Genomic DNA, 13,605 nt, shown 5'->3' with positions numbered 1-13,605 from the left:
CAAGCATCCTTCATTTCCACCAGGGCCCCCCAAGCATCCTTCATCTTCCACCAGGGCCCCCCCCAAGCATCCTTCATCTTCCACCAGGGCCCCCCCCAAGCATCCTTCATCTTCCACCAGGGCCCCCCCCCAAGCATCCTTCATCTTCCACCAGGGCCCCCCCCCAAGCATCCTTCATCTTCCACCAGGGCCCCCCCCAAAGCATCCTTCATCTTCCACCAGGGCACCCCCCAAAGCATCCTTATCTTCCACCAGGGCACCCCCCCAAAGCATCCTTCATCTTCCACCAGGGCCCCCCCTCAAAGCATCCTTCATCTTCCACCAGGCCCCCCCCCAAAGCATCCTTCATCTTCCACCAGGGCATCCTTCATCTTCCACCAGGGGGCATCCTTCATCTTCCACCAGGGCCCCCAAAGCATCCATCTTAGCATCCTTCATCTTCCACCAGGCCCCCCCCCAAGCATCCTTCATCTTCCACCAGGGCCCCCCCCCCAAGCATCCTTCATCTTCCACCAGGGCCCCCCCCAAGCATCCTTCATCTTCCACCAGGGCCCCCCCCCAAAGCATCCTTCATCTTCCACCAGGGCCCCCCCAAAGCATCCTTCATCTTCCACCAGGGCCCCCCCCCCCAAGCCATCCTTCATCTTCCACCAGGCCCCCCCCAAATCCTTCATCTTCCAACCAGGGCACCCCCCTAAGCATCCTGTCAGTCTTTCCACCAGGGCCACCCCCCCAAAGCATCCTTTAATCTTCCACCAGCGGGCCCCCCCCCAAGCATCCTTCATCTTCCACCAGGGCCCCCCCGCCAAGAGGCACCTCATCTTTCCACCAGGGCCCCCCCAAGCATCCTCATCTTTCCACCAGGGCCCCACTCCCCCAGCATCCTTCATCTTTCCACCAAGGCCTTCATCTTCCACCAGGCCCCCCAAGCTCCTCATTCTTCCACCAGGGCCCCCCCTCAAGCAATTCCTTACATCTTCCACCAGGGCACTCCCCTCAAAGCATCTCATCTTCCACCAGGGCCCCCCCCCCCAAGCATCCTTCATCTTTCCACCAGGGGCCCCCCCAAGCATCCTTCATCTTCCACCAGGGCCCCCTCCGTCCCCCAAAGCATCCTTCATCTTCCACCAGGGCCCCCCCCCAAGCATCCTTCATCTTCCACCAGGGCACCCCCCAAAGCATCCTTTATCTTCCACCAGGGCACCCCCCCAAAGCATCCTTCATCTTCCACCAGGGCCCCCCCTCAAAGCATCCTTCATCTTCCACCAGGGCCCCCCCCCCCCAAAGCATCCTTCATCTTCCACCAGGGCATCCTTCATCTTCCACCAGGGCCCCCCCCCAAAGCATCCTTCATCTTCCACCAGGGCCCCCCCCCCAAAGCATCCTTCATCTTCCACCAGGGCCCCCCCCCCAAGCATCCTTCATCTTCCACCAGGGCATCCTTCAGCTTCCCCCAGGGCCCCAAGCACCTTCAATTTCCTCCCAGCAGCGTCCTGCTCCCATGATGTCCTCCTCTCTGTGCCGCGGCTCCCAGCTGCTTCTGTGCTTTTCTAAGGTTGTGCTCTGTGCGTGTGACGTCAGTACGCACGGGCGCAACCTTATAAAAGCGAGGATGCAGCAGAGAGCCGCGGCACGTAGAGGAAGACGCAACTGAAGATTGGGCCCGGGCCGGGCTTGATGAAAGGGGGCCCGGAAACTCTGGCGCGGCCGGGTCCCCTTTACAGCTAAAAATGCCCGGGCCCGGGATGGTCGTACCCCCTGTGCCCCCCTGATGGCGGCCCTGCTCCCAACTCCAATTGCAGGAACAGAGAACAGGGAGCCGGATTTACTCACATCAGCTGGGATTCTCATTGGGGGATTTTTTTTAATTTTGAGGGGTCGCTGGAGATTTGGGGAAAAGTTTTCAATACATTTCATTGAGCAATATTGCTTTAAGAATACAACTCCGATGTTTCTAGGCTACAGCTCCCAGCATGCCTCAGCCTTCATTATATATTGCATTATTCTGGGATTTGTAGTCCGGCACCAACTAAATACAGTTGGGTTGAGCAATGCAGTGCAGCAGGGTTTACAAGCCCTTTAGATTGGGTAATCCACCCAGCAGGTTGGGGCAAAGTCCTTTACTCAACATGATTTTAGGGACTACAATGCCTTTGGCAATGGGTGCAGCTATCAGGGAGTATTGGGAGGCAATAAGCAGTGGTTTATGGTGATTTATTGGCAGTTTCTTAAGCACTGATTAAACACCATGCTGGTCATGTACACACAGACCCAAGGCCTGAGCCCCTTGTTGCCCACTTTGGGCCTGTACATGGACCACTTCTGCCTACATCACTGGTGGGTGCAACTAGGGTCTGGTTTTGACCCAGACAGCCGCTCAGAAAGCTCTTTGCTACGGCCCATACGTATGAAGCTCAGCTTTAGATGCCCCGGTGTACCCGATTCCTGCATTTCTAACCCACTGACCTAAGAGTCAGGCAACTTGTGGGATGAGTATATTCTCAGTAATGCATCAATTGTGTATATTCATAGGGTTTCTGTGACTGCCTGTGGCTATGTTTGTACAAGGTTTATATATATTTCTGTAGCTGCACCAGGTTCAGCCTGGGGATATGGAAAAGTGTGCCATTCCCAAACTGGCATCAACTGTTGCATTGGAACCTTTTATTATATTCTTATTGATCCATGGAAATCGACCTTCCCATTCCCAGTTGCCCCATGGAAACAAAGCACCATCTAACAGTCTAGATCACGGTTGTCCAATTGGAGGCCTGTGGGCCAGATGTGGTCCCCCAGAATTTTTGGGCCCCTAGTCTGCTCAAAGGCTCCATGAACTTCATTGTATGAAGACATCATTTTATTTTAACCTGATCCTCGAATATACTACAGGTATAGGAGCCATTATCTAGAATGCTTGGGACAAAGGGTATTCCGGATAAGGGGTCTTTCTGTAATTTGGATCTTCGTACCTTAAGTCTACTAAATAATCAATAAAACATTAATTAAACCCAATAGGGCTGTTCTGCCCCAATAAGGGGTAATTATATCTTAGTTGGGATCAAGTACAGGTACTGTTTTATTATTACAGAGAAAAGGGAATCATTTAACCATTAAATAAACCCAATAGGGCTGTTCTGCCCCAATAAGGGGTAATTATATCTTAGTTGGGATCAAGTACAGGTACTGTTTTATTATTACAGAGAAAAGCGCTAAAGGTCACCAAATAAAAAGTTGCGGCTTTTGGATATTTACAATGTGGCGACGATTCCGAATTCAACAATTTGCCATCTAAAACTAGTCGATATTATGTAGAAGTCAATGGCAGATGTACCTTCCCTGGAAGATCTTTCTGGGGGCTTGTTTATTAACACTGGTGCAAATTTGCCCCTGGGCAGTAACCCATAGCAACCAATTGGAGTTTGGATTATTCCAGTCACCTGCAGGTAGAACAATGAATGCAACAATTTGATTGGTTGCCATGAGTTACTGCCCATGGTTGATAGCTGAAACAGTGTCACAAAGAAGCCTGCTGATTAAAAGACCTTGCAGGATAATTGGTCGCGACCGAAAAAAGTCTGGCCACCCCTGCCATAGGCAATCACTATTTGTTGGGCTGTTGGGCCTTTGTGTCCTTGAAATGCCAGGACCTATTTTTTACTCCAAGTCAGTACCTGGCTTCTGTCTATAACGCATAAATATATTACCTGGCATTGCCATTCCCTTACCTTTTCCCAAAATGCTTGCTCTCCAGATCGTCCAGTTATAAATAGCCAGGGCCGCCATCAGGGGGGCACAGTCGTCCCGGAGAATTTCTACATTTAAGGGGGGCCCAGCCATGCTTCTGGATAATCAAATAAGGGCCCAGTCAACCTTAACATTGGGCATCTTAAATTTCATTGGTTGTCAGCGGCTAATCCGATTGGTTGTGCCCCGTGCGCAACCTTATAAAAGGGCCTGTCTCTTGGAGGAGTCTGAAGTCACCGGAGCTGCCGCTGAAGGAGAAGAAGCCAAAGAACACCATCTTCGGAGGGCCCTGTCTTCGGGGCAATTGGGGCACTGTGTATGGGGGGGACTGGTTGGGGCAGGCAAAGCCGACCAGGTTGCCTAGGGCGCCCGACACTGGGGGTAAGTACACTGGCACACTGTTGCCTCATTCATTTGAATAGTTCTGCCCCATGTTATTCAGGTTGGGCAGAAGATATTTGTGCACCTCAATTTTAAAACGCTCCCACAGATTTTTAACTGGAAAGAGATCAGGGCTGTATTTAGTTCTGGTGCTGCCTTACCCACTGGACCTCTCCCCTACCCATACCCCTACCCCTGCTGTTCAGAGCAGTAAAGTTTGCCCATGGGCCAGTTGTTGAACAGAGGGAAGCCCCTCATTCACCTTCAGTTCTGGCACCAAATTGAGGATGGGGGTACATTTTTTCTAAACTGTTTCTTTCTATATAGGAACCATTGTATTTTGCACTGTTTTTAAAACCTTGGCTGAAAAGGTTTCTCTTAATTGACTATCCTGACACCCAATAAATAGTGACTTTCTTTGGCACCTTATAGCCCCCCTGGCATTCCCAGTACCCAAAGGCACAAACAGCCCCCCCAGCCAAATAAATAGTGAGTGTCTGTGGAACCTTAAAGCCCCCTTGGCATTCCCAGTACCCAGAGGAACAAACAGCCCCCCCCGGCCCAATAAATAGTGACTGTCTGTAGCACCTTACAGTACAGTCCCCCTGGCATTCCCAGTACCCAGAGGCACAAACAGCCCCCCCCCCAGCCCAATAAATAGTGACTGTCTGTGGCACCTTACAGCCCCCCTGGCATTCCCAGTACCCAGAGGCACAAACAGCCCCCCCAGCCCAATAAATAGTGACTGTCTGTGGCACCTTACAGTCCCCCTGGCATTCCCAGTACCCAGAGGAACAAACAGCCCCCCCAGCCCAATAAATAGTGACTGTCCTGTGGCACCTTACAGCCCCCTGGCATTCCCAGTACCCAGAGGCACAAACAGCCCCCCCCGGCCCAATAAATAGTGACTGTCTGTGGCACCTTACAGCCCCCCTGGCATTCCCAGTACCCAGAGGCACAAACAGCCCCCCCCAGCCCAATAAATAGTGACTGTCTGTGGCACCTTACAGCCCCCTGGCATTCCCAGTACCCAGAGGAACAAACAGCCCCCCCCAGCCCAATAAATAGTGACTGTCTGTGGCACCTTACAGCCCCCCTGGCATTCCCAGTACCCAGAGGCACAAACAGCCCCCCCAGCCCAATAAATAGTGACTGTCTGTGGCACCTTACAGCCCCCTGGCATTCCCAGTACCCAGAGGAACAAACAGCCCCCCCAGCCCAATAAATAGTGACTGTCTGTGGCACCTTACAGCCCCCCTGGCATTCCCAGTACCCAGAGGCACAAACAGCCCCCCCCAGCCCAATAAATAGTGACTGTCTGTGGCACCTTACAGCCCCCCTGGCATTCCCAGTACCCAGAGGCACAAACAGCCCCCCCCAGCCCAATAAATAGTGACTGTCTGTGGCACCTTACAGCCCCCCTGGCATTCCCAGTACCCAGAGGCACAAACAGCCCCCCCCAGCCCAATAAATAGTGACTGTCTGTGGCACCTTACAGCCCCCCTGGCATTCCCAGTACCCAGAGGCACAAACAGCCCCCCCCAGCCCAATAAATAGTGACTGTCTGTGGCACCTTACAGCCCCCCTGGCATTCCCAGTACCCAGAGGCACAAACAGCCCCCCCCAGCCCAATAAATAGTGACTGTCTGTGGCACCTTACAGCCCCCCTGGCATTCCCAGTACCCAGAGGCACAAACAGCCCCCCCCAGCCCAATAAATAGTGACTGTCTGTGGCACCTTACAGCCCCCCTGGCATTCCCAGTACCCAGAGGCACAAACAGCCCCCCCCAGCCCAATAAATAGTGACTGTCTGTGGCACCTTACAGCCCCCCTGGCATTCCCAGTACCCAGAGGCACAAACAGCCCCCCCCAGCCCAATAAATAGTGACTGTCTGTGGCACCTTACAGCCCCCCTGGCATTCCCAGTACCCAGAGGCACAAACAGCCCCCCCCAGCCCAATAAATAGTGACTGTCTGTGGCACCTTACAGCCCCCCTGGCATTCCCAGTACCCAGAGGAACAAACAGCCCCCCCCCAGCCCAATAAATAGTGACTGTCTGTGGCACCTTACAGCCCCCCTGGCATTCCCAGTACCCAGAGGCACAAACAGCCCCCCCCAGCCCAATAAATAGTGACTGTCTGTGGCACCTTACAGCCCCCCTGGCATTCCCAGTACCCAGAGGCACAAACAGCCCCCCCCAGCCCAATAAATAGTGACTGTCTGTGGCACCTTACAGCCCCCCTGGCATTCCCAGTACCCAGAGGCACAAACAGCCCCCCCCAGCCCAATAAATAGTGACTGTCTGTGGCACCTTACAGCCCCCCTGGCATTCCCAGTACCCAGAGGCACAAACAGCCCCCCCCAGCCCAATAAATAGTGACTGTCTGTGGCACCTTACAGCCCCCCTGGCATTCCCAGTACCCAGAGGCACAAACAGCCCCCCCCAGCCCAATAAATAGTGACTGTCTGTGGCACCTTACAGCCCCCCTGGCATTCCCAGTACCCAGAGGAACAAACAGCCCCCCCCAGCCCAATAAATAGTGACTGTCTGTGGCACCTTACAGCCCCCTGGCATTCCCAGTACCCAGAGGCACAAACAGCCCCCCCCAGCCCAATAAATAGTGACTGTCTGTGGCACCTTACAGCCCCCCTGGCATTCCCAGTACCCAGAGGCACAAACAGCCCCCCCCAGCCCAATAAATAGTGACTGTCTGTGGCACCTTACAGCCCCCCTGGCATTCCCAGTACCCAGAGGCACAAACAGCCCCCCCAGCCCAATAAATAGTGACTGTCTGTGGCACCTTACAGCCCCCCTGGCATTCCCAGTACCCAGAGGCACAAACAGCCCCCCCAGCCCAATAAATAGTGACTGTCTGTGGCACCTTACAGCCCCCCTGGCATTCCCAGTACCCAGAGGCACAAACAGCCCCCCCCAGCCCAATAAATAGTGACTGTCTGTGGCACCTTACAGCCCCCCTGGCATTCCCAGTACCCAGAGGCACAAACAGCCCCCCCAGCCCAATAAATAGTGACTGTCTGTGGCACCTTACAGCCCCCCTGGCATTCCCAGTACCCAGAGGCACAAACAGCCCCCCCCAGCCCAATAAATAGTGACTGTCTGTGGCACCTTACAGCCCCCCTGGCATTCCCAGTACCCAGAGGCACAAACAGCCCCCCCCAGCCCAATAAATAGTGACTGTCTGTGGCACCTTACAGCCCCCCTGGCATTCCCAGTACCCAGAGGCACAAACAGCCCCCCCCAGCCCAATAAATAGTGACTGTCTGTGGCACCTTACAGCCCCCCTGGCATTCCCAGTACCCAGAGGCACAAACAGCCCCCCCAGCCCAATAAATAGTGACTGTCTGTGGCACCTTACAGCCCCCCTGGCATTCCCAGTACCCAGAGGCACAAACAGCCCCCCCAGCCCAATAAATAGTGACTGTCTGTGGCACCTTACAGCCCCCCTGGCATTCCCAGTACCCAGAGGCACAAACAGCCCCCCCAGCCCAATAAATAGTGACTGTCTGTGGCACCTTACAGCCCCCCTGGCATTCCCAGTACCCAGAGGCACAAACAGCCCCCCCCAGCCCAATAAATAGTGACTGTCTGTGGCACCTTACAGCCCCCCTGGCATTCCCAGTACCCAGAGGCACAAACAGCCCCCCCAGCCCAATAAATAGTGACTGTCTGTGGCACCTTACAGCCCCCCTGGCATTCCCAGTACCCAGAGGCACAAACAGCCCCCCCCAGCCCAATAAATAGTGACTGTCTGTGGCACCTTACAGCCCCCCTGGCATTCCCAGTACCCAGAGGCACAAACAGCCCCCCCCAGCCCAATAAATAGTGACTGTCTGTGGCACCTTACAGCCCCCCTGGCATTCCCAGTACCCAGAGGCACAAACAGCCCCCCCAGCCCAATAAATAGTGACTGTCTGTGGCACCTTACAGCCCCCCTGGCATTCCCAGTACCCAGAGGCACAAACAGCCCCCCCAGCCCAATAAATAGTGACTGTCTGTGGCACCTTACAGCCCCCCTGGCATTCCCAGTACCCAGAGGCACAAACAGCCCCCCCCCAGCCCAATAAATAGTGACTGTCTGTGGCACCTTACAGCCCCCCTGGCATTCCCAGTACCCAGAGGCACAAACAGCCCCCCCCAGCCCAATAAATAGTGACTGTCTGTGGCACCTTACAGCCCCCCTGGCATTCCCAGTACCCAGAGGCACAAACAGCCCCCCCAGCCCAATAAATAGTGACTGTCTGTGGCACCTTACAGCCCCCCTGGCATTCCCAGTACCCAGAGGCACAAACAGCCCCCCCCAGCCCAATAAATAGTGACTGTCTGTGGCACCTTACAGCCCCCCTGGCATTCCCAGTACCCAGAGGCACAAACAGCCCCCCCCAGCCCAATAAATAGTGACTGTCTGTGGCACCTTACAGCCCCCCTGGCATTCCCAGTACCCAGAGGCACAAACAGCCCCCCCCAGCCCAATAAATAGTGACTGTCTGTGGCACCTTACAGCCCCCCTGGCATTCCCAGTACCCAGAGGCACAAACAGCCCCCCCCAGCCCAATAAATAGTGACTGTCTGTGGCACCTTACAGCCCCCCTGGCATTCCCAGTACCCAGAGGCACAAACAGCCCCCCCCAGCCCAATAAATAGTGACTGTCTGTGGCACCTTACAGCCCCCCTGGCATTCCCAGTACCCAGAGGCACAAACAGCCCCCCCCCAGCCCAATAAATAGTGACTGTCTGTGGCACCTTACAGCCCCCTGGCATTCCCAGTACCCAGAGGCACAAACAGCCCCCCCCAGCCCAATAAATAGTGACTGTCTGTGGCACCTTACAGCCCCCTGGCATTCCCAGTACCCAGAGGCACAAACAGCCCCCCAGCCCAATAAATAGTGACTGTCTGTGGCACCTTACAGCCCCCCTGGCATTCCCAGTACCCAGAGGCACAAACAGCCCCCCCAGCCCAATAAATAGTGACTGTCTGTGGCACCTTACAGCCCCCCTGGCATTCCCAGTACCCAGAGGCACAAACAGCCCCCCCCAGCCCAATAAATAGTGACTGTCTGTGGCACCTTACAGCCCCCCTGGCATTCCCAGTACCAGAGGCACAAACAGCCCCCCCCAGCCCAATAAATAGTGACTGTCTGTGGCACCTTACAGCCCCCCTGGCATTCCCAGTACCCAGAGGCACAAACAGCCCCCCCCAGCCCAATAAATAGTGACTGTCTGTGGCACCTTACAGCCCCCCTGGCATTCCCAGTACCCAGAGGCACAAACAGCCCCCCCCAGCCCAATAAATAGTGACTGTCTGTGGCACCTTACAGCCCCCCTGGCATTCCCAGTACCCAGAGGCACAAACAGCCCCCCCAGCCCAATAAATAGTGACTGTCTGTGGCACCTTACAGCCCCCCTGGCATTCCCAGTACCCAGAGGCACAAACAGCCCCCCCCAGCCCAATAAATAGTGACTGTCTGTGGCACCTTACAGCCCCCCTGGCATTCCCAGTACCCAGAGGCACAAACAGCCCCCCCAGCCCAATAAATAGTGACTGTCTGTGGCACCTTACAGCCCCCTGGCATTCCCAGTACCCAGAGGAACAAACAGCCCCCCCCAGCCCAATAAATAGTGACTGTCTGTGGCACCTTACAGCCCCCTGGCATTCCCAGTACCCAGAGGCACAAACAGCCCCCCCAGCCCAATAAATAGTGACTGTCTGTGGCACCTTAAAGCCCCCCTGGCATTCCCAGTACCCAGAGGCACAAACAGCCCCCCCCCCAGCCCAATAAATAGTGACTGTCTGTGGCACCTTACAGCCCCCCTGCATTCCCAGTACCCAGAGGCACAAACAGCCCCCCCCAGCCCAAAAATAGTGACTGTCTGTGGCACCTTACAGCCCCCCTGGCATTCCCAGTACCCAGAGGCACAAACAGCCCCCCCAGCCCAATAAATAGTGACTGTCTGTGGCACCTTACAGCCCCCCTGGCATTCCCAGTACCCAGAGGAGCAAACAGCCCCCCCCAGCCCAATAAATAGTGACTGTCTGTGGCACCTTAAAACCCCCCTGGCATTCCCAGTACCCAGAGGCACAAGCAGCCCCCCCCCCCAGCCCAATAAATAGTGACTGTCTGTGGCACCTTACAGCCCCCCTGGCATTCCCAGTACCCAGAGGAACAAACAGCCCCCCCCCCCAGCCCAATAAATAGTGACTGTCTGTGGCACCTTACAGCCCCCCTGGCATTCCCAGTACCCAGAGGAACAAACAGCCCCCCCAGCCCAATAAATAGTGACTGTCTGTGGCACCTTACAGCCCCCCTGGCATTCCCAGTACCCAGAGGCACAAACAGCCCCCCCAGCCCAATAAATAGTGACTGTCTGTGGCACCTTACAGCCCCCTGGCATTCCCAGTACCCAGAGGCACAAACAGCCCCCCCAGCCCAATAAATAGTGACTGTCTGTGGCACCTTACAGCCCCCCTGGCATTCCCAGTACCCAGAGGCACAAACAGCCCCCCCAGCCCAATAAATAGTGACTGTCTGTGGCACCTTACAGCCCCCCTGGCATTCCCAGTACCCAGAGGCACAAACAGCCCCCCCAGCCCAATAAATAGTGACTGTCTGTGGCACCTTACAGCCCCCCTGGCATTCCCAGTACCCAGAGGCACAAACAGCCCCCCCAGCCCAATAAATAGTGACTGTCTGTAGCACCTTACAGCCCCCCTGGCATTCCCAGTACCCAGAGGCACAAACAGCCCCCCCAGCCCAATAAATAGTGACTGTCTGTGGCACCTTACAGCCCCCCTGGCATTCCCAGTACCCAGAGGCACAAACAGCCCCCCCAGCCCAATAAATAGTGACTGTCTGTGGCACCTTACAGCCCCCTGGCATTCCCAGTACCCAGAGGCACAAACAGCCCCCCCAGCCCAATAAATAGTGACTGTCTGTGGCACCTTACAGCCCCCTGGCATTCCCAGTACCCAGAGGCACAAACAGCCCCCCCAGCCCAATAAATAGTGACTGTCTGTGGCACCTTACAGCCACCCTGGCATTCCCAGTACCCAGAGGAACAAACAGCCCCCCCAGCCCAATAAATAGTGACTGTCTGTGGCACCTTACAGCCCCCCTGGCATTCCCAGTACCCAGAGGCACAAACAGCCCCCCCAGCCCAATAAATAGTGACTGTCTGTGGCACCTTACAGCCCCCTGGCATTCCCAGTACCCAGAGGAACAAACAGCCCCCCCAGCCCAATAATAGTGACTGTCTGTGGCACCTTACAGCCCCCTGGCATTCCCAGTACCCAGAGGCACAAACAGCCCCCCCCCCCAGCCCAATAAATAGTGACTGTCTGTGGCACCTTATAGCCCCCCTCGCATTCCCAGTACCCAGAGGCACAAACAGCCCCCCCCCCAGCCCAATACATAGTGACTGTCTGTGGCACCTTACAGCCCCCTGGCATTCCCAGTACCCAGAGGCACAAACAGCCCCCCCCCCAGCCCAATAAATAGTGACTGTCTGTGGCACCTTACAGCCCCCTGGCATTCCCAGTACCCAGAGGCACAAACAGCCCCCCCAGCCCAATAAATAGTGACTGTCTGTAGCACCTTACAGCCCCCCTGGCATTCCCAGTACCCAGAGGCACAAACAGCCCCCCCAGCCCAATAAATTGTGACTTTCTGTGGCACCATACAGCCCCCCTGGCATTCCCAGTACCCAGAGGAACAAACAGCCCCCCCAGCCCAATAAATAGTGACTGTCTGTGGCACCTTACAGCCCCCCTGGCATTCCCAGTACCCAGAAGAACAAACAGCCCCCCCAGCCCAATAAATAGTGACTGTCTGTGGCACCTTACAGCCCCCCTGGCATTCCCAGTACCCAGAGGAACAAACAGCCCCCCCAGCCCAATAAATAGTGACTGTCTGTGGCACCTTACAGCCCCCCTGGCATTCCCAGTACCCAGAGGCACAAACAGCCCCCCCAGCCCAATAAATAGTGACTGTCTGTGGCACCTTACAGCCCCCCTGGCATTCCCAGTACCCAGAGGCACAAACAGCCCCCCCCAGCCCAATAAATAGAGACTGTCTGTGGCACCTTACAGCCCCCCTGGCATTCCCAGTACCCAGAGGAACAAACAGCCCCCCCCCATGCCCAATAAATAGTGACTGTCTGTGGCACCTTACAGCCCCCCTGGTATTCCCAGTACCCAGAGGCAAAAACAGCTCCCCCAGCCGAATAAATAGTGACTGTCTGTGGCACCTTACAGCCCCCATGGCATTCCCAGTACCCAGAGGAACAAAAAGCCCCCCCCCCCAGTCCAATAAAGAGTGACTGTCTCTGGCACCTTACAGCCCCCATGGCATTCCCAGTACCCAGAGGCACAAAAAGCCCCCCCCCCAGTCCAATAAAGAGTGACTGTCTCTGGCACCTTACAGCCCCCTGGCATTCCCAGTACCCAGAGGCACAAACAGCCCTCCCAGTCCAATAAATAGTGACTGTCTCTGGCACCTTACAGCCCCCCTGGCATTCCCAGTACCCAGAGGCACAAACAGCCCTCCCAGTCCAATAAATAGTGACTGTCTCTGGCACCTTACAGCCCCCCTGGCATTCCCAGTACCCAGAGACACAAACAGCCCCCCCAGCCCAATAAATAGTGACTGTCTGTAGCACCTTACAGCCCCCCTGGCATTCCCAGTACCCAGAGGCACAAAAAGCCCCCCCAGCCCAATAAATAGTGACTGTCTGTGGCACCTTACAGCCCCCCTGGCATTCCTAGTACCCAGAGGCACAAACAGCCCCCCCCAGCCCAATACATATTGACTGTCTGTGGCACTTTACAGCCCCCCTGGCATTCCCAGTACCCAGAGGCACAAACAGCCCCCCCCAGCCCAATACATATTGACTGTATGTAGCACCTTACAGCCCCCCTGGCATTCCCAGTACCCAGGGGAAAAAACAGACCCCCAGCCCAATAAATAGTGACTGCCTGTGGCACCTTACAGCCCCCCTGGCATTCCCAGTACCCAGAGGCACAAACAGCCCCCCCAGCCAAATAAATAGAGACTGTCTGTGGCACCTTACAGCCCCCCTGGCATTCCCAGTACCCAGAGGAACAAACAGCCCCCCCCAGGCCCAATAAATAGTGACTGTCTGTGGCAGCTTACAGCCCCCCTGGCTTTCCCAGTACCCAGAGGAACAAACAGCCCCCCCAGGCCCAATAAATAGTGACTGTCTGTGGCACCTTACAGCCCCCCTGGTATTCCCAGTACCCAGAGGCAAAAACAGCCCCCCCAGTCCAATAAATAGTGACTGTCTGTGGCACCTTACAGCCCCCCTGGCATTCCCAGTACCCAGAGGCACAAACAGCCCCCCCCCAGCCCAATAAATAGTGACTGTCTCTGGCACCTTACAGCCCCCCTGGCATTCCCAGTACCCATTCTGACTGGGTTTATAGTTATGTGTTACTGTCACTGTG

General features: G+C 55.6%; 2 protein-coding genes across 3 annotated transcripts in view; one reads left to right on the top strand and one right to left on the bottom strand.

Annotated features, from left to right (window-relative positions):
* LOC101734594 (coiled-coil domain-containing protein 77-like) overlaps positions 1 to 13,605 on the top strand; it is a 597,836-nt gene that overhangs the window by 240,403 nt on the left and 343,828 nt on the right. The gene's annotated exons all lie outside the window — the stretch shown is intronic.
* LOC101730989 (coiled-coil domain-containing protein 77) overlaps positions 1 to 13,605 on the bottom strand; it is a 606,394-nt gene that overhangs the window by 370,813 nt on the left and 221,976 nt on the right. The gene's annotated exons all lie outside the window — the stretch shown is intronic.

Source organism: Xenopus tropicalis, chromosome 8, assembly GCF_000004195.4.
Source record: "Xenopus tropicalis strain Nigerian chromosome 8, UCB_Xtro_10.0, whole genome shotgun sequence".
In the NCBI taxonomy this organism is placed as follows: domain Eukaryota; kingdom Metazoa; phylum Chordata; class Amphibia; order Anura; family Pipidae; genus Xenopus; species Xenopus tropicalis.
Note: the sequence above shows the minus strand (reverse complement) of the source record. Positions and strands in the feature narration are given on the sequence as shown.